Raw genomic sequence first — 18,860 nt, forward strand, 5'->3', positions numbered from 1 at the left:
TTGAACAAAAGTCCATTGGAGAAAAGCAAGAGTTCATGGTGGTGATGGTTTCTCATGGGCTGAGTTTCTGGGGTAGTCGGTTTCTGTTTGGGATGCAATGTACACTTCTTCCTGTAATTAATGATTTTCCCCTGTTGATGACTTCTTTGTGTTGGGATCTGTAATTGACTGTCTTTCCCGTAATTGACCTCCATTGGTACTGCCTGGGAGCTCCAACTTCTGACTCCCTGACTCCATTTTGAATGAGGATTCTCTTTATTATTTTTCACATTTCCCCTTTTGATCAAGATCTTTCTCTGAAAGCATTGCTGATCAAGAGTCAGGTTCTCTGTGCATAGTGGTTTTGTTCCTCAGTGCCAGGAAGGACCCCTTCTGGTTGTCACGCCCCCCGTTGGAGGGAAAATGCATAGTGGTTGGAAACCATTTAAGCCACGTTTGAGTAACAGGGAAGGTTAGGAGGGAGAACTCCAAGGCATCTCTTATTCAAAGTCTATAGTTGTCCAAGGTTGTAAGCGTCAGAAAATCATTATTTTCATAATAAATCATTTATTATTTATGATAAATACAGCAAAAATAGTGATCAACCATATAAGCTCTTTTTTGGGGGGGGTTGCTTTACTGAAACCTTATAAGCAAGGTACCAGGCCAATTTTTCCAAGCAGTTCCTTAAAGGTGTCTAGTCATTTCTGAATCTATGTACATCTTATTTGAATATGACCTTCTAGTCAAAGCCTTGCTAATGTAGCCGGTATTTCCAATTATGCCCTGTTACAAGAAGAACAGACCTTCAGGGAACCCATGCAAATACATACAGTGTCATGAAAAGAATACTTCATAGTTTCCAAATTCTGGGAGGATCAGGTAGAGAGAAAAAGAGAAATGTTTCAACCCCTTTTGCAGAGATACACTTTAGCAAATTACTGTTAAGTTGTAGATAGCCTGAAGGAGAGGAGAAAAGGGGGTCTCTTACATTTGGGAAACAAAACATCAGAGCAATCAGTCCTCCAGCCAAGTTCCAGAAATTTCCACCCAGTTCAGTGTTATGATCTTAAAGTTATTAAAACCTGTGTTCCAGAGTACTATCAAAGTCTTTTCCATGAATCTCTTTGAAAATGAAACGTATTTGTAAAAGCATCAGAGTAAAACAATAAGTGTCTGTTACTAACAAAAGGCTTAAAACAATAGGCAATGGGTAAATGCAACTGACAAGTAAATTTGAGTACTTTTGTGGCATACATTTTCGATACCAACTACAATTATAGGTAATCACGTTAGCTTAGGACATATCAGATTTTCATGTATTTTATGCAAGTTCTAGAACACTTTTTAGTAACATTCGCCCATACAATATAACCTAAAAAGGTTTATTATTGCTTATTCGAACACACTTCTCATGTAATTTGACATACCAAGTAAGCCTAATTAGTATAATGTCTCTCCTTTTATAAGGAGAAGGAAAGAATCTTTTGAGGTGTCCTAGGTGCCCTCTGAAAAATTCCAAAGTTACATCCAGGTCAAAAAGACTTCACTTAGAATTTGAATATTTGGGGAAGCTTTTCAAAAATATCCAAAGGTTTGGATACTTGACCAAATAGGATCCCTGATCATTATGAAATAATACTTAAGCCTCGATTCGACCAAAGTAAAAGTAAGAGGTTTCAAAGGCAAATACAAAAAGGTTCCATGGTTGTAAGCAAAACTTAACTCCTTTAATGCTAAGAAGACTCAGTTTTCCTAAGTAATTAAAGACCTGATAGGAACAACACAGGAACCTTCTTGATAAAACACAAAATCTCTGTTTTCTAGGCATATTACTTAAAAATAAAGAAGCTTTCACAATCCATTATCAAAAACAGACCAAGAGCCCAGGAATACCTTGTCCTTTCAACAGAAAATAAAGCCAAATTTTAATTTGGCATCAGCTTATTTTGGTATTAAAACTCACTTGAATACATTCACTTTAATCTTCGCCAGCTTGACCACACCTTAAAATTCCCTTCCCCAGATTCCTTTCCACAAACCTTCGACACTCTCTTTTCACATGCAGATTTTGTCCTGTGTTTCCCTCTTCCCCTTTCCAAAACAACCAGCCTCTCTTTAGGGCAAAATTACTTTCTTTTCCCTCAACAAAATGCATTTCCATTCCTTATACCCTCTTTTATCAAAACACACATCTTACTTTCTTTACATACAGAGATGTTTCCCTTATTAGTACGTGTATTGATTATAATTCTTCACCCTTAGAATCCTTAATTCTCAGTGAAAAACAAAGAAGTAAGCAATTTTGAACTATTTTAGCATTTTTCAGCTTTGTGAACTTAGAAATATCTTTTACGAATTTCTAGAAACGTCCTTTTTCATAGAAAATTTCTCAGTGTAGTATAAAATGTGTTCGCTAAAGATTCAAATATCTTTAGCTTCTGTGCAATAAGAAGCCAAGAGAAGACTAACCTATGTTAAGTGATTGACATTCATCTTAGTTTGAGATGATTTAGATATCCAATGACCATCCCTTATTTAGTTTAACTTAGTATAAACTTTGATCTTATTTAAATTCATTTAAATTAATTGCTTTTAACAATCATGCTCTGATTTGACATTAAATAGCCAACCATCCTCTTCAGTTACTTTCTTGCTGACAGATTTTGTAACAGAGATAAAATGAGCTTAATAAACCCAGGTAGAATGACAGTTGTATGTCTGCATTATATTCAGCACTGATAACTCTAAAGGACATGCCTGTTTCAATTAAACCAAGAACCTTAAGCTAGCTTTTATTTACTAAAGATTAATCCTCAATCGTGTAAACTGGAAAACATTTGGGTAAGTTTCTGTTATATTTCTGAGGTTATGCATACTTACTTTATAAGCGCTTAATTTCAAGCCAATTCAATAGGGCTCTTTTACAAATCAATCTTAGCAATACCACCCAGAGGTTAAAAAAAAATCACATATGTGCCTAGACATACATGACATGTAGACAGACACAGAGACCTTATAGCTTTCGTTTTAAACATTTCAGCCATGTCTCAGGTACAAAGTTCAAAGGCACAGTTGGGTGCAAATTGTGTTTCTGGCAGACGGATGAAGTTAAGGTTACTCACTCACATGGCCAGAGTTTCAGCACCAGAGGTGGTGCAGAAGCAAAGGAGGCAGATGGGATTGGAGGTAGGGCCTGAGCATAAGACAAAGAAACCAGGGGGAAGGGAAGGAGAGGCCTCAGAAGCCGTTTTATTCTCCCTCAGTTTTTCAGCTGTTTTGGCTAGTTTAGATACAGTATCTTGCAGTGAGACAATTTTAGAGCTCTGTGCACACTTGGAAGCCTCCAGGTACCAATTAAAATCAACGTATCACTTGTTCTGCTTAATTTTAGAGCTGCGGTCTTCCAATTTGTTTTTTAAGAAAAATGAGTTTAGGGAGATCTAAAGTTCCCCATAATGGCCACTGTAATTCCAAACTACTCTTGGTCAGTTTGGCCCATTTAGTTAGAAACGTGCATGCAGGGGGCCCAAAGTTCTCAAGTATAAACTCAGCTGGGGTCCCTGAAGGAGGGTTTCCCTCCGAACATTTAGGTGATCGGGGTCCCATTTCTGAAATTTCCTCTGAAAACCCGAGGAAGTTGCTAAGGTCCTAGCCCTCATCCCCAAAAGCATCTAAAAACAAAAGACAGTTGTCGGATTCTCATCCCTGATTCCAAAAGGAATCTGGAAACCAAAGAAAAACACCTGGATTTTCAGCAAGCCCGAGCCCCAAAAGGAGCTGTGCTGCCTTCAGAAAACAATTGAATGCTCACCAAGGATAATGCCTTGAGCCCAAGGACAGAGCCTCGAACCGAACGGACAAAGTCCCTCCCTCGAGAGGACAAAGCCTCTCCGGATCCCAAATAAAGTCAGAGGCTCAGATCCCCAGGGGCGTGGAGCCCGAAATCCAAGAGGGGACTCACCAACCTGAAAGCAGGCAGCGACTCCTGGAAACAATGAATTCAAGGGCCTCGGTGTGAGTACCTTGCTTGGCTCCAGGGCGCATCGTCTCTCGAGGGGTCACCTCCTTTGGATCCCACCTCATGACACCATTTATGTCAACCTTAAAAATAAAACAGCCAGTCATTTTACCAGCAAAACAAATTTATTCAGGAATAACCAAAGAATTGCGATTTTGGACGTGCGTGCTACAGTCGACCACAGGGAAATCCAACACACAAGGCAGAGGAATGTTATTTCATACAGACAAAGGAGGAACTTGGGTGCGGTTATTTTAAACCAAAGTCCATTGGAGAAAAGCAAGAGTTCAGGGTGGTGATGGTTTCTCACAGGCTGAGTTTCTGGGGTAGTCATTTTCTGTTTGGCTTCCTGACTCCACTTTAGATGAGGTTTCCCTTTACTAATTTTCATAGTGGCATGACTTTGTTCTCTGCTCAGTGTTTCACCAGGTGAAATCATGTGTTTGCCAGGCTGTGTTTCTTTGTGTAGGCACTGAGGAAGAATCCACTTCCAAGCCCACTGAAGTTATTGGCAGAATTCAGTCCCACTCTGAGCTCCTAGAGGCCACCCATAGTTCCTTACCACATGGACCATGCTGTACATCCTCTCATGCTTGAGTCTCTCAGAAGAGGCCTAGGCCGTTTTAAGGGCTCACCTTCTTAGGCCTGGCCCACCCAAGATAACCTCCTTATTTGAAGGTCCACTGATATGGGACCTTAATACATCTGCAAAATCTCTTTTCCCTTTTAATGTAACATAATCACACGAGTGATGTCGCATCAAATTTACGGGCTCCTCTCACACTCAGTGGGAGAGGATTATGCAAGGGCAAGGGTCATTAGTGGTCATCTTAGAATTCTGCCTACTAGTCTGCCCTGTGGCTCCCGGTGGTCCAATCTGTCCCACACACAAAACTCATTCACCACATTCGACAGTCTCCAAATGTCTCATGGTATTATGGCATCAGCTCAATTCCAAAAGCTCATCGGAATCGCATCGCCTCAACCATCTAAATCAGGTATGGATGACGTTCCTGGGTATAATCCGTGTAGTACAACTCCTGGGGCACAATCTTTCTCCCACTGGGTACCAGTGACGCTACAGTGACAAGCTGTGTTCCCCCAACACACTGTGGTGGGACGGGCAGAGGATAACAGCTATAAACATTCTAGTTTAATATGGAGCGAAATGGAAGGCAGAATGCAGTTCGAGTCCCAGAGCACTTTGGAAATCCAGCCGGGAAAACACCAGACAGAACTCTCTGATGAAGTTTTAAAGCCTGGAATAATCCTTGGTAGCTCTGGGTTCTGCCCTCCAGACCCTTAGTTCCGCCCTCTGAGCCACCCTTTCTTTTTCATGAAAGGTCGCAGGTGTTTGCAGCGGAGTAGTCCTTATCTGCCTGCTCTCTGCCAGTAGAATATTAGAGGTCCAACAGCCTCTTCCATTTTGTACCTTCTCTTTCCCTTTGAGTCCAAGCTTGCCGTGTTCCTGCTGATGGAAGTTTCTCCAGAACCCCGTGGGGCTTGTGTGAATTTCACTGGCATTCACTCTTTTACACAAAAGCCCCACCCATACATTGGTTCAAGGCAATCCCTTCTTCATGGGGGTCCTGCTGGGATGACCTAGGGACAGCAACCTTGAGCTTCCCAGAGGCCCTCCAGCGTAGTTAAGAAAAATCTGCAAGACACCCTTTTAGTCTCTTGAAAGGGCTTTTGTGGGACTGAATACTCTGAACTTTTGGTCTTTCTGAGCTTTCAGTAGAAGTTTGTGCAGCCAAACCCTTGGCTTTTCCTCTACATCACATCTTGAGAAGCAACCTCTTAATGTTATCTATCTTCCTTCCTTTCTCTGTCTTGCTTTCTCAAAGAGAAGGAATGGACTCAATTTGACTCTTCCCAGAGGACTCTCCACAGGGATGTGACGCTGGAGAATTATGGAAACCTAATCTCACTTGGTATGTGAAATGTACCCTCTTTCCTGTGTTCTATTTTAACATTTTGGGATAGTCTTCCTTTTTCCGGGCTTTATCTCTTGCGCCGTATCTATCTTTTAGTATTAAATCACCCACTCAACATACATTGAGTGCCTACTGTATGCAAGGCACTGTGCTAGGTTTTGGAGATATGAATCACCTTACCTGAAATAGCATTCCCATAATTTTCTACCGTCTTGCCAGATCTACTTTTTCTTCACAGGGTACTGCTGGCTTACATTTCTTTGTTCCTTTGTTACTGTCTGTCTCCCATATTAAAATAAGTCCCATGAAGGCAGAGACTCTGTCTTTTGTGCTAACCAGTGCATCCTAGATACGTAGAATAAGCCCTGGCACACAGCAGATGCTCAAAAAAAATTGGTTGAATGAGTTCTGAGATACAAGGCATTACCCTTGCCATTGATGTCCTTGTCCTCAAAAAGCTCACAGCTTTGTAAGGGAGACAACAGCGCTGAAATACTTGCACTTTCCTGAGTACACCAGGCTCTCGTAGCAGCTGTCTTGCTGCTTGCTACACATCCTTCAAGGTTCAGCATTTTATGTCTGCCTCCTTTCCATATATTCAACTAACATTTCCTGATGGCCCACACCATTCCGGGGACTGTCACATTTGCCAGGGAACTGGAGAGTGCTGACAAGAATAAAAGCATTCTAATCTGTGCCCCACGGGAGCTTAGTCTAGAGAGGCATACAGGCAAGGACGGTATTATGTGATAGATGCTGTGGTAGACGGAAGCACTGGGCCCGATGGAAGCCCAGAGGAGGGGCTTGAAACTTGTCCTAGGGAAGATCAGGGGAGACTTTCCGGAAAATGAAGTGTTTGAGCTAAATTCTAAGGGATGGACTCATGAATTCCACTTCATCCATCAAATATTTAGTGAGCGCTTACTCTGTACCAAGCCCTATTCTAAGGGCTGGCAATGCAGTCTTAACAAAACGGATACAAATAGCACCCTCGTAAAGCCTATTTTCTGGTGGAGGATGAAGTGGAATTAGCCAGATCAGGGAGGAAAATCAGTTCCAGCTGAAGGAGCCATGTGACTAAAGACCTGGGAGCTAACAAAAGCCAAGTTTGTTGGAGAAGCTCCAAGCATCAAGTTGTTCAGTATGGCTGGAGGGGAGAGGACAGAGCGGGAGTGGTGAGACTTAATGCTTTAGAGGGCACCAGGGACAGATCGTGCATGGCCACGTATGCTGTTCTCAAGAGGCTGTATCCCAAGGGCAGGGGAGGGCCAGCAGGTATTTTCAGTAGGAAATGACATTTTCATCTGGGAAGGCTTTCCTGACCATCTCGTCCCCTCCTGTCTACCATCTGAGTTAGATCTTCTCTTCTGTTCCCAGTACCTCCCTGTGATCACCTCATCGTAGCACCATAAGAGCTATGCGTAACTTTTCATTGGGAAATATAATGCATGGACAGAAAAATATATAAAAGATGATGTGTAGGATATAATGGATAATGATGAAATGAACGTCAAAATAACCACCACCTACTCAAGGACAGATTTTTTTCCATCTATATTAAAATTTGTCTATGTTTTTAAAATTGTGATAACTTTGCTTTTACTGTTAGGGAAATACTGCCCTCATATTATGAGTTAAGATGTGTTTCACACTCTCCTATATCATGGAAGAGTTTGTGAATAATTGCTTCTTTCTTCTTTATGTGTTTGGTATACTTGTCCAGTGAAGCCATCTGGACAGGGACTTCCCTTTGTGGGAAATTTTTTTTATTACTAAATTGATACATTTACTCGTTATAAGTGTATTTAAATTTTCTGTTTCTTCTTGAGTCAGTTTTGGTAGTTTGTGTCTTTCTAGCAATTTGTTCACTTCATTTAAGTTATGTAATTTGTTGGCGTATTATTTCCTTATAATTCTGTTTATTTCTGTAAGGTCAGGAGTAATATCTCCTCGTTTAATCTGATTTTAGTAATCTGTATCATCTTTCTCTTATTATTCGTCAGTCTGACTAAAGTTTGTCTGTTTTGTCTATCTTTGCAATGAAACTTATTTTGGTTTTATTTGTATTCTCCATTGTTTTTCTGTTCTCTATTTCATTAAGTTCCTCCATAACCCTTATTATGTCCTTTGTCTGCTTGCTTTAGGTTTGGTTTCCTCTTCTTCTTTTCATTATTTTAAGGTGGAAAGTTAGGTTTTTTATTTGACATCTTTCTTTCAATATAAGCTTTTAAAGCTATAAACTTCCCACTAAGCACTTATTTAACTGCATCCCATAACTTTTGGTATATAGTGTCTTCATTTTCACTCATCTCAAAGTATTTTCTATTTTCTGTTCTGAATTTTTCTTTGACTCATAAGCTACTTGTTAGGGGGTTGTTTAATTTCCATATATTTGCAGATTTCCAAAATTTCCTGCTGTTATTAATTTCCATTTTTCCTCCACCGTGATCAGATAACATACCTTGCATGATTTCAATCTTTTTAAAATTTACCAAAGCTCTAACTTATGGTGTATTCTGGAATTTTTCTATGTATGCTCAAGAAGTATGTGTATTCTAACGTTTTTGGTTAGAGTGATAGATATCTGTTAGATCTAATTTGCGTATAGTTTTGTTCAAACCTTCTATTTCCTCATTGATCTTATGCATGGCTGTTGCATCATTATTGCATGTATACTACTGAAGTCTCCAGTTTTTATTGTTGACTCTTCTATTTCTTCCCTCAATTCTGTACGCCTTTGCTTCACATATTCTGGAGCTTTGTTTTTAGGTGGATAAATGTTATAACTTCCTTATGATTGAACTTTTTTCATTATAAAACATTACCCTTTATTTCTAGTAATATTTTTAGCTTTTGAAAGCCTAACTTTCTGCCATTAGTATAGCCACCAGAGCTTTTTATGACTGCTGCTTGCATGATGCATGTTTTTCCATCCTTTTTCTTTTAAGCTATTTGTATCTTTGAATCAAAAGTATGTCTCTTGTAGATAGCACATGTTTGGATCACTTTTCTCCATGGAAATTATTATTTTTTCAGTTTTATTGAGATATAATTGACATACATCACTGTCTGAGTTTCAGGTGTAAAGCTTAAAGGTTTAACTTACATATATTGTGAGCTGGTTACCAAAATAAGTTTAGTTATTATCCATCATCTCTTAGAGATACAGTAAAAAGAAATGGAAAACTCTTTTTTTCTCTTGTAATGAGAACACTTAGGATTTACTCTCTTAACAACTTTCATATCTATCATACGCCAGTCGTAACTATAGTCATCATGTTGTACATAATACCTCTAGTACTTATTTATCTTACAACTGGAAGTTTGTACCTTTTGACCACCTTCCTCCAATTCCCACTCCCGCACCCTCTGCCTCTGCTCACCACACGCCTGATCTCTTTGTCTATGAGTTTTTGTTTCTTTAAGATTTCACATACAAGTGAGACATATAGTATTTTTCTTTCTCTATCTGACTTATTTCACTTAACATAATACCTTCAGGGTCCCTCCATGTTGTCACAAGTGGTAGAATTTCCTCATTTTTTTAATTGCTGAATAATATTCCATTGTGAGTGTGAATATATACATACATACATATATATATATATATATATAGGTTTTACAACTTCTTTATCCATTCGTTCATTGACGGACACCTAAGCTGTCTCCATGTCTTTCCTATCGTACATAATGCTGCTACGACCATGGGGGTGCAGTATCTTTTCGAGTTAGTGTTTTCGTTTCCTTTGGATATAGTCCCGGAAGTGGAATCATTGGATCACATGGTAGTTCTATTTTTAATTTTTTGAGGATCCTCCGAATTGTTTTCAATAGTGGCTGTGCCAATTTACATTCCCACCAAGAGTGCGCAAGGGTTCCCTTTTCTCACATCCAGACCAGCATTTGTTATCTCTTGTCTTTTGGATGATGGCCATTCTAGTAGGGGTGAGGTGATATCTCATTGTGGCCTCAATTTGCATTTCCCTAATGACTAGCGATGTTGAGCTTCCTTCATATACCTGTTGGCCTTTCATATATCTTCTTTGGAGAAATGTCTATTCAGGTCCTTTGCCATTTTGTAATTGGATTATTTGTTTTTTGCTGTTGAGTTGAATGAATTCTTAATCTATTTTGGATATTCACCCCTTACCAGACATATGGTTTACAAATAATTTTTCCCTTTCTGTAGGTTTTCTTTTCACTTTGTTTATGGTGTGTTTTGTCGTTCAGATGCTGTTTAGTTTGATGTAGTCCAATTTATTTTTGATTTTGTTGCTTGTGTTTTAGGTGACATATCCAAAAACTCAGTACCAAGCCCCATGTCAAGGAGCTTTATCCTTATATTTTCTTCTAGGAGTTTAATGTCTTACATTTAAATCTTTAATCCATTTCGAGTTAATTTTTGCGAGTGGTTGAAGGTATGGGTCCAGTTTCACTCTTTCACATGTGGATATCCAATTATCCTAGCACTGTTTATTGAAGAGACTGTCTTTTCTCCACTGAGTATTTTGGCTCCACTGTCAAATATTCATTGAGTGTAATATACTTGGGTTTATTTCTGGGCTCTTGATTCCATTTCATTGGTGTATGTGTCCATTTTTATGCCCCTGCCATACTGCTTTGATGACTATAACTTTATAGTACAGATTGAAATTAGGAAGTGTGTGGCTTCCACTTTGTTCCTCTTTCTCAGGTTTTCTGTGCCTACTGGAGGTCTTTTGTGGTTCCATATAAATTTTAGGAATGTTTTTCCTACTTCCATAAAATATGCCTTTGGAATCTTGATAGGAAGTGACTGAACCTATAGATGGTTTTTGGTAGTATTGATGTTTTAACAATGTTAATTCTTCCAATGCAGGAACACAAGGTACTCTTTCATTTACTGTGTCCTCTTTGATTTTTTCATCAATGTCTTCTAGTTTTCAGAGTAGAGACCTTTTACCTCCTTAGTTAAATTTATTGCTAACTATTTTATTGCTTTTGATGCTATTGTAAATGGGATCAATTTCTTATTTCTTTTTCAGAAAATTCATTGTTAGTGTATAGAAACACGACAGAGTTTTTTTTTGAAGATTCACCCTGAGCTAACATCTGTTGCCAATCTTCCTCTTTTTTTTTCCCCTCCCCAAAGCCCCAGGACATGGTTGTATATCCTAGTTGTAAGTCTTTCCAGGTCTTCTATGTGAGCCACCACCACAACATGGCCACTAACAGATGAGTGGTGTGGTTCTATGACTGGGAAGTGAACCCAGGGCACCAAAACAATGAGCGCCGAACCTTAACACACACCTAGGCCATCAGGCCTGGCTCACCCTTGTCTTATTTCTGATCTTAGGGGAAAAGCTTTCAACCTTTCATCATTGAGTATGACGTTAGGTGTAGGATTTGGTTCTTTTTGCCCCTCTTTTTCTGCCTTCTCTGGTTTTAATTGAGCTTTTCATATGACTCCATTATTCCCTCGCTTAGCATATCACTTTTAATTCTTTTTAAATTGTTCTTAGTGGTTGCCATGGAGTTTACAATATACACTTTTACTAATCTAAGGCCACCTTCAAATAACACTGTACGGCTTTGTGTGTAGTACGGGTACCTTATAAAAGAGCATTCCCAGTTCCTCCCTCCCGTTGCTTGGGACGCTTCTGTCCATCATTTCGCTTATCTACATGCTATAATCACCCACTATGTGGTCACTATTATCTTTTAGAAAACAGTTATGTTTTAGATGACACAAGAATAAGAAACATAGAAGATGTTATTTACATCCATTTAATACTTCGTTGACCCCCTTCCTTTCTTCAGGTAGACCCAAGTTCCTGACCTATATGATTTTCCTTCTGCCTGAAGAACGTCACTTATCATTTCTGGGAAGGCAGGTTTCCTGGAGATTACCTTGCTTAACTTTTACTTGTCTGAGAAAGTCTTTATTCCGTGTTCACTTTTGAATGACAACTTTCTGGAAATAGAATTACAGGTGGGTGGTTTTTCTTTTCAATCAACACTTGAAATATTTCACTCTTCTCTCTTCTTCTTTGCATGGGTCCTGATGAGAAGTCGGCTGTACTCCTTGTCCATATTCCTCAATAGGTAAAGTGTTTTCCTCCTCCAGCTTATTCTTTCAACATTTTTATTAGTTTTTAGTTTTATGCAGTTTGAATATAACATGTCTAGATGTGCATGCGCGCGTGTGTGTGTGTGTGTGTGTGTGTGTGTGTGTGTGTATTTAGTATATATACTGCTGGTATTTACTATGATTCCTGAATCTGTGATTTGCTATCTATAATTTCTTTTGGGAGTTCTTGACCCATATTCTTTCCAATATTCATTCTTCTCTGTTATTTCTACCTTCTGTCCTTTTTTGGTATTTGGATTAACGCATCAAACTTTTTCCAATTTCACATGGCGGGATGTTAAGTTACATGCTTTTCCTGATTTTATCCTCTTTGCACTTCTGTTAGAAAAGTTTTATTGACCTATGACCTAGCTTCAAGTTCACTGATTCTTTCCTGGGTCATGAAGAATCTACTAATGAGCCCCTCACTTCTGTTACTGTGCTTTTATTTTCTAGCATTTCCTTTTAATCCTTTCTCAGAATTTCCATGTCTCTGCTGTGGGGGATCAGAATTTGGCACCCCAAAATGTGTCTCTTTGGCTTATTTTAAGAACAAAAGACTCTGAAAGAAACTGTCACCTTCTCCCTCACTGCCTAAAAGAATTTAAGATAGAAGGCCTGTTCCAGGAAGGAGCTAATAACGTAAGAGAACTATAGTATACTATAAACTAGGTGTGACAGACAGGGAGGAACCTAACAAGGACCTTTCAATCTAAGTCCTCCCCATCTCTCATTGTCTTTGTGAGGCGTGGGCAACACTTGTTTATCAAACATTTGCTTTTCCGTCTCCATGTACGTTGCCTTCCTCCCCTTTGAAGTCCCAAACCACTACCCACAACGTCCTCCTTTGTCCTTCGTTGAAGATGGTATTGAAGGTAGTGGCTTCCACTATTTTGGGGAGTTACTCACTTTTCCTGGGTTTCTCCCACGTATACGTTATTAAATTTATTCGATTTTCTCCTCTTATTCTGTCTCATGTCAATTTAATTCTTAGACTAGCCAGAAGGACCTAGAGGGTAGAGGAATAGTTCGTCCTTCCCTAGACTGCTTACATTACCCATCTGCTTTTGTGTGCTGTCTATTTTTCCGTTAGAATCCTTAACATCTTAATCACAGTTATTTTAAATTTCCTGATTGACAATTCCAAAATGAGTGTTATATCAGAGATTGGTTCTAATGCTTGCCTTTTCTCTCCATTCTCTCAGTTTTTGGCCTGCTTTGTAATGTTTTTGTTGAAAGCCAGAAAATTTCTTTTGGGTAATTAGGACCTGATGTAACTAGGCATTTAGTGTGAATATTTATGTTAATCTGGCTAGGGGCTAGGCTGTGTTTTATGTTTGCTGCAGTATGACTGCCAGAGGTCTCCAGTGCTCTAGTGGCCTTATTTCGGTCCCCTCTTTTGAATTTGGGCTTCGCAAAGCACTCCTGCTCAGAGAGAATCTGTGTTTTTGAAGCGCTTTCAGTTATAACCCACTGGTATTTCTCTAGAAGCCCATTGATGTGGTGATAAGGCGTGGGGGAGGGGGAGAATTCCACAGCTTCATGACTAAATCTCAGTCTTTTAGAGGGACTGTGTCGCTGGGCTGCAACCTTCACAAGTGTTTCTCCAGGGGCATTACCTTCTCCCCGTGACCTCTATCCTTTCCCTGGCTGCAGTATTCCCACATTATTTCCTGGAAGCCTTGGCCCCTACTCACTTTTCTGTTTCCCTTAGGTGAGACAGGAGGGCTAGAGTGGGCTGGGGCGGGAGCAATAGCTTTCCTCCACCTAGGATAAGGGTCTAGCAAAGCCTTTTCCCTGGAGAGTACTCCTTTGTCATGGAAGACTCTGGCGGTATTTTGACAATGATTACTCTCTTTCTCTCTCCCAGACACAAAAACAAGGGCATCTTTCTCAGATCTCCACCAGGAAAATCTGTTTCCTGGAGTGAAAGTCCATGAAGTTGTGGATGCCCCCTAAGAGTGCAGTATGGGGCGGGGGGTGGGTAGGGGGAGCAGATTCTCACTTTCCTGCTAGTCCACACTCAGCCTCAAGAAATTCATCTTATTTACCATTTAAATGTTCTTACCAGATTATGACTACAGAGGATTCTGATTCAGGGAGGCAGATCTCGGTTTTGACACTCTGGATTCCACTCTTGCGCCAGAGTTTACGTGGTGGTTTGCCCTGCCAGCTCAGTTCTGTGAGGAGTCTAAAATATAGGTGGATTCAGTTTTTCCAGCGTTTTCTTGTTTTAAGGATGGGATTGGTGATCTCTGCCCTCTCTATATGTTGGGGCTGAAACCAGAAGTTTTATTTGTGACCATTTTTGAAATATGCCACAATCAGTATAAGCCTATGAGTTTCAAATATCATGGTAAGTACCAACAGAAGTAGAGAAACGTTGAAAGTAGTTGTCTCAGGGAGCCAGTAGGAGGAGGCTATGTGTGGTGGGATTGGGTGAGGTTTGGGAGGGGCGCAGGATTTAGAATCAGGTGATTTCTGTTTTTGTTCAACACTTGTGTTATTATTTAGCCTTTAAAATGATACACATATATGACTTAAGAAAATTTAATAATAGGTTGTGCATTTTATGTAGAAATAGTCTATAGAAATTTTACATCGGAGAATACATGGTAATTCTAAGCCTGATTTCAAGAAGATTAAATAAACACCCTCAATACATACAATTGCTAAAACAGCTATTCTCTCTCCTTTATTGATGTCAATTGTCACTATTTGTTAACTGATATGTATGTGTAGGTGAGGAAGAACTATTCCTCTACCCTCTAGGTCCTTCTGGTTGGGCTAAGAATTAAATTGACATGAGACAGAATAAGAGGAGAAAATCAAACAAATTTAATAACATGTATACGTGGGAGAAACCCAGGAAAAATGAGTAACTTGCAAAAATGGTGGAAGCCACTACCTTCAATACCATCTTCAACGAAGGACAAAGGATGATGTTGGGGGTAGTGGTTTGGGACTTCAAAGGGGAGGAAGGCAACTTACATGGAGGTGGAAAAGCAAATGTTTGATAAACAAATGTTGACCACGCCTTGCCAAGACAATGATAGATGGGGAGGACTTTGATTGAAAGGCCCTTGTTAGGTTCCTCCCTGTCTGTCACACCTAGCTTATATTATACTATAGTTATCTCACAGTGTTTGCTCCTTTCTCAAACAGGCCTTCTATCTTTAATTCTTTTAGGCAGCTGAGGGAAGGTGAAACTTTCCTCCAGAGTCTTTTGTTCTCAAAAATAGTCAAGCCAAATAGATACATTTTGTGCTGGTAAATCCCATCCCCCACAGTCCCCACTTTGAAAGTTTAAGAAGTTTCACAGTCCAGAAGCTGAGTTGGTAGATTGTTCCATCTCATTGAACCAGTCTCTTAGTCCTGACGATAGGTCAGTCTAGTTAAATTCATTTTAGAAGGTGGTGATGTGGGTGGGCTCCCAAAGTTAGGCGTATATAGTGTAAGCAAGCAAGCAGGTATTTAATAAGAAGCATTTCTATGGAAACAAACAAACAAAAAAAAACAAAGTTAATGGTTGGAGCAAATTATAAACCAGTTTCTGAGCCCATGGGGCAGCCAGTCAAGATTTCTAGACGTCAGGGTCGAAGCATCTTTTGCAGTTTGAAATGTCTTTGATGATGCCATCGGAAGTTCAGGCATCTCTTGAGTGGCTTACACAGCAACAGGCATGCTATCGTGGTGATCTCTCTTAAGCTTACTATGTTGTCAAGCTTCAGTTTGCAAGGATTCAGGAAGAAGTGCGGTTTCAGTTCTCAAGGATTCCAAATGGAAATGATGAAAAACATTGAAAATGTTAGTTTGCAGATTTGGAGCTAGCTTTTTCAGGAGACTAGAAGAATTCAGGATCCAGTCCAGTTTACAAGATCCAGGTAGAAAACAATAAGCTCAAGGAAAATTAACAGAACTAGAATGTGTAATATAGGTTTCTATTGAAACATAATTTTTTCCCTTTAAAATCACCCTCATTTTTACCAAATATAGCCCAATTAAGACAAACCTGTTTGCAAAATAAGTCTAGTTTCAATAACATTGGTCCAATTATTTACATAAGCACAGCAAGAAAAGCAATTGATCACATAGGCTCTTTTAAACCTGCTTTGCTGGAACTTTTTATAAGGAATCCCAGATTGAATTTTAAAGGCCTCTCAAGGCCAGGAAAGCCAAGCCAAGGGCTTGTCATCAGACCCCGCCTGCAATACCTTAGATTTGGGTGGATTCCTCTCTTCTTGAGGTCCCCCAAATAACCTGAGTTTCTTTGCACCTGCCAGGGAAGTGAGCTTCCATGCTCACCTGGTAAGCTTGCTGGGAATCCTGTAAGCAAGGTACCAGGCCAATATTTCCAAGTGGCTTCATTTGTCTCATAAAGTAAATCCTTGTCCCTCAAAGCTGTTTGGTCACATCCAAGTCTATGCACGTTTCTCTCAAATATGACATTCCAATCAAAGCTTTGGTAATATAAGCAATGTTTCTAATTGTGTCCTGTTATAAGGAGAATGGATTCTTATTGAACTTGTGGAAATAACTACATAACCATGAAAATAAGAATACTCACTCTCTAAGAGTTTCCAAATTCTGGAGGGATCAGGTAGGGAGAAAAAGATCAACGTTTCAATTCTGCTGACAAAACTATAATTTACCAAATTGCTATAAGTCATACTTAGCTTAAGATAAAAGAGAAAACGGTTTTCTTAAATCTGAAAATAACAAGACATTAAAAAATCAGCAATATTTTAAGTGAAAATTCATAAAAAATTATAATCATCCTCACCAGTTCATTCAGTCCCACGTAATCAACTCTTGATCTTGATCTTCTGTTAGCAGTTTCATGAAGTCATCAGTTTCTCCATTGCAGTTCAGTTATTTCTTACCCAGTTCAGTTTTATGATCTGAAAGTTTATCAGAAACCTGCATTCTCTAGTCAGTGTCAGAGTCCTTTCCATGAATTTCTCTGAAGACGAAACATATTTGCAAAAGCAAAGTAAAACAAAGCAGTCTGTAAATGACAAAAAAACTTAAAAATGGCAATTGATAAAGAAACTTGGTTATTTTTATGACATATAACATTTTAAGATAATAACTAGAATTATGACTGATAACCAGGACAGATCAGAATTTTAGGAATATTACATAATTTTTAGGATGCTTATATCAATAACATTTACCCACATGATATCACAGGTCCCTATGAAACAATTCTTAGTTATCCATTTAACTAAAGTGACAAGAGAAGATGTTAAAGGCAAACATACAGAGTTAAACAGTTAAAAAAAAATAATTTAGTTCTCTTAATAGAGAGACATCAGCGTTTTTGAGCATGGGAAATTGTTTTGACAAATCATAGAATTTCTGTCTTTTAGGTAGACTTAATCAAAAAGAAGGGAACCTTTTGTAATTTCCTTACCCAGAGCAGACTAAAGGCTTGAGAAAATTATCCTTTAAACAGAGAGAAAACCAAATTCTAATTTTGCACCAGCTTATTTCTGATATTAAAACTCATTTATGTAATGAAATTCATTTCAGTCTGAGCCAGCTTGACCGTGTATAAAACTCTTTTCTCAGACTTTTTTCCCCCATAAACCTTCTATAACCTATTTAACAGGCAAAAATATCTTTATTTCTTATACCTTCTTTACTGAAAACATACATCTTACTTTCCTTGAATACAAAGATGTTTTCCGTATTAATTTTTAGTAGCTTTAATCACACATTAGAATTTTTTAACCCTTAGAAACCTTAACTTTTAAGTAAAGACTATGACATAAGCAATTATGGACTGTCTTTTACATTAGCATTTTGTGGCTTGGCAAGTTTATAAATACTTTTTATCATTTCTAGAAACATGCTACTTCATAGTAAAACCCTTTAATAAAATACAAGACGTGTTTACTAATTGACCTAAACATCTTTTAGTTTCTCTGTAATAAGAAGCCAAAAGTAGATAAACCCATATTTAGTAATTACTATCTAATATTTTATCTTATTTGTAAGTGATCTAGATATTCAATCAATTTTCTATCATTTAATTTATCTGAGCAAAAGTTCAATTTTAAGTTACCAAAGAGATTTTGGAAGTTGTTTTAAATACACATGTCATAAAATACAATTATCGTTAAAAGTTTATCTATAAGCTCTTATCTCACTTACATCTTAATCATTTGCCCCCAAGAATTATGTTTAGATCACTCACGAAAACTTTATGAGACATTCGACAAAATAACTTATTCTTTTTGCCGACAAATTTTGTAATTGAGAAAACATGAGTTTGTTTGACTAGAAAACGCAGGCTGCATCTCTGTATCTTACCCAATGCTGATAACTCTGAGAACATGTCCATTTTAGTCATCACACAAATCAACTTAAATACGTTTTAACTTATCAGAGGTTATTTTATATCATGTTAACTTGAAAATCATTTGGGTTAGTTTCTATTAAATTTAGAAATAATTTATATAAGTACTTACTTTAAGCCAATTAAATAGAGTTCTTTTAGAAATTATACCATCCGGAGGTAAAATATCACACATTTATAACATGGACACACACACGTAGAGATTCCACAGCTATTGTTTTAAAATTACCATCATGAATCAGGTGCAGTAAAATGAGGTTCACTAGTTATGAAAGAACAGTTGTATCCAAAGGTTGTTTTAGAAATTGGTAAGAGTTAAGCTCACCTGCTAAATCTTTTTACTAGTATTTGTAGAGATGACATTTAAGAATTTTTTTTTAATTTTCAAGTATTTCCTCTTCCTTTTTGTAAGACAACGATAGTTGCTTTAAGTTTCTCAAATACTTGGGT

At 38.4% G+C, this 18,860-nt stretch overlaps 1 long non-coding RNA gene across 2 annotated transcripts in view; it reads right to left on the minus strand.

The window, feature by feature from the left end:
- Nucleotides 1-608: 608 nt before the first annotated feature.
- Nucleotides 609-18,860, minus strand: part of LOC138921962 (uncharacterized) — a 53,633-nt gene continuing 35,381 nt past the window's right edge. Inside the window, exons 4-5 of one of the 2 annotated variants that reach the window (XR_011435014.1) lie at nucleotides 16,830-17,009; nucleotides 609-4,083 (exon numbers count right to left, since the gene is read on the minus strand). This is a non-coding gene — a long non-coding RNA (uncharacterized lncRNA). Of the gene's footprint in view, nucleotides 4,084-14,580; nucleotides 15,537-16,829; nucleotides 17,010-18,860 lie in introns of those variants that run through there. The other variant, XR_011435015.1, reaches the window with a different exon arrangement.

Source organism: Equus caballus, chromosome X (assembly GCF_041296265.1).
Source record: "Equus caballus isolate H_3958 breed thoroughbred chromosome X, TB-T2T, whole genome shotgun sequence".
Lineage (NCBI taxonomy): Eukaryota > Metazoa > Chordata > Mammalia > Perissodactyla > Equidae > Equus > Equus caballus.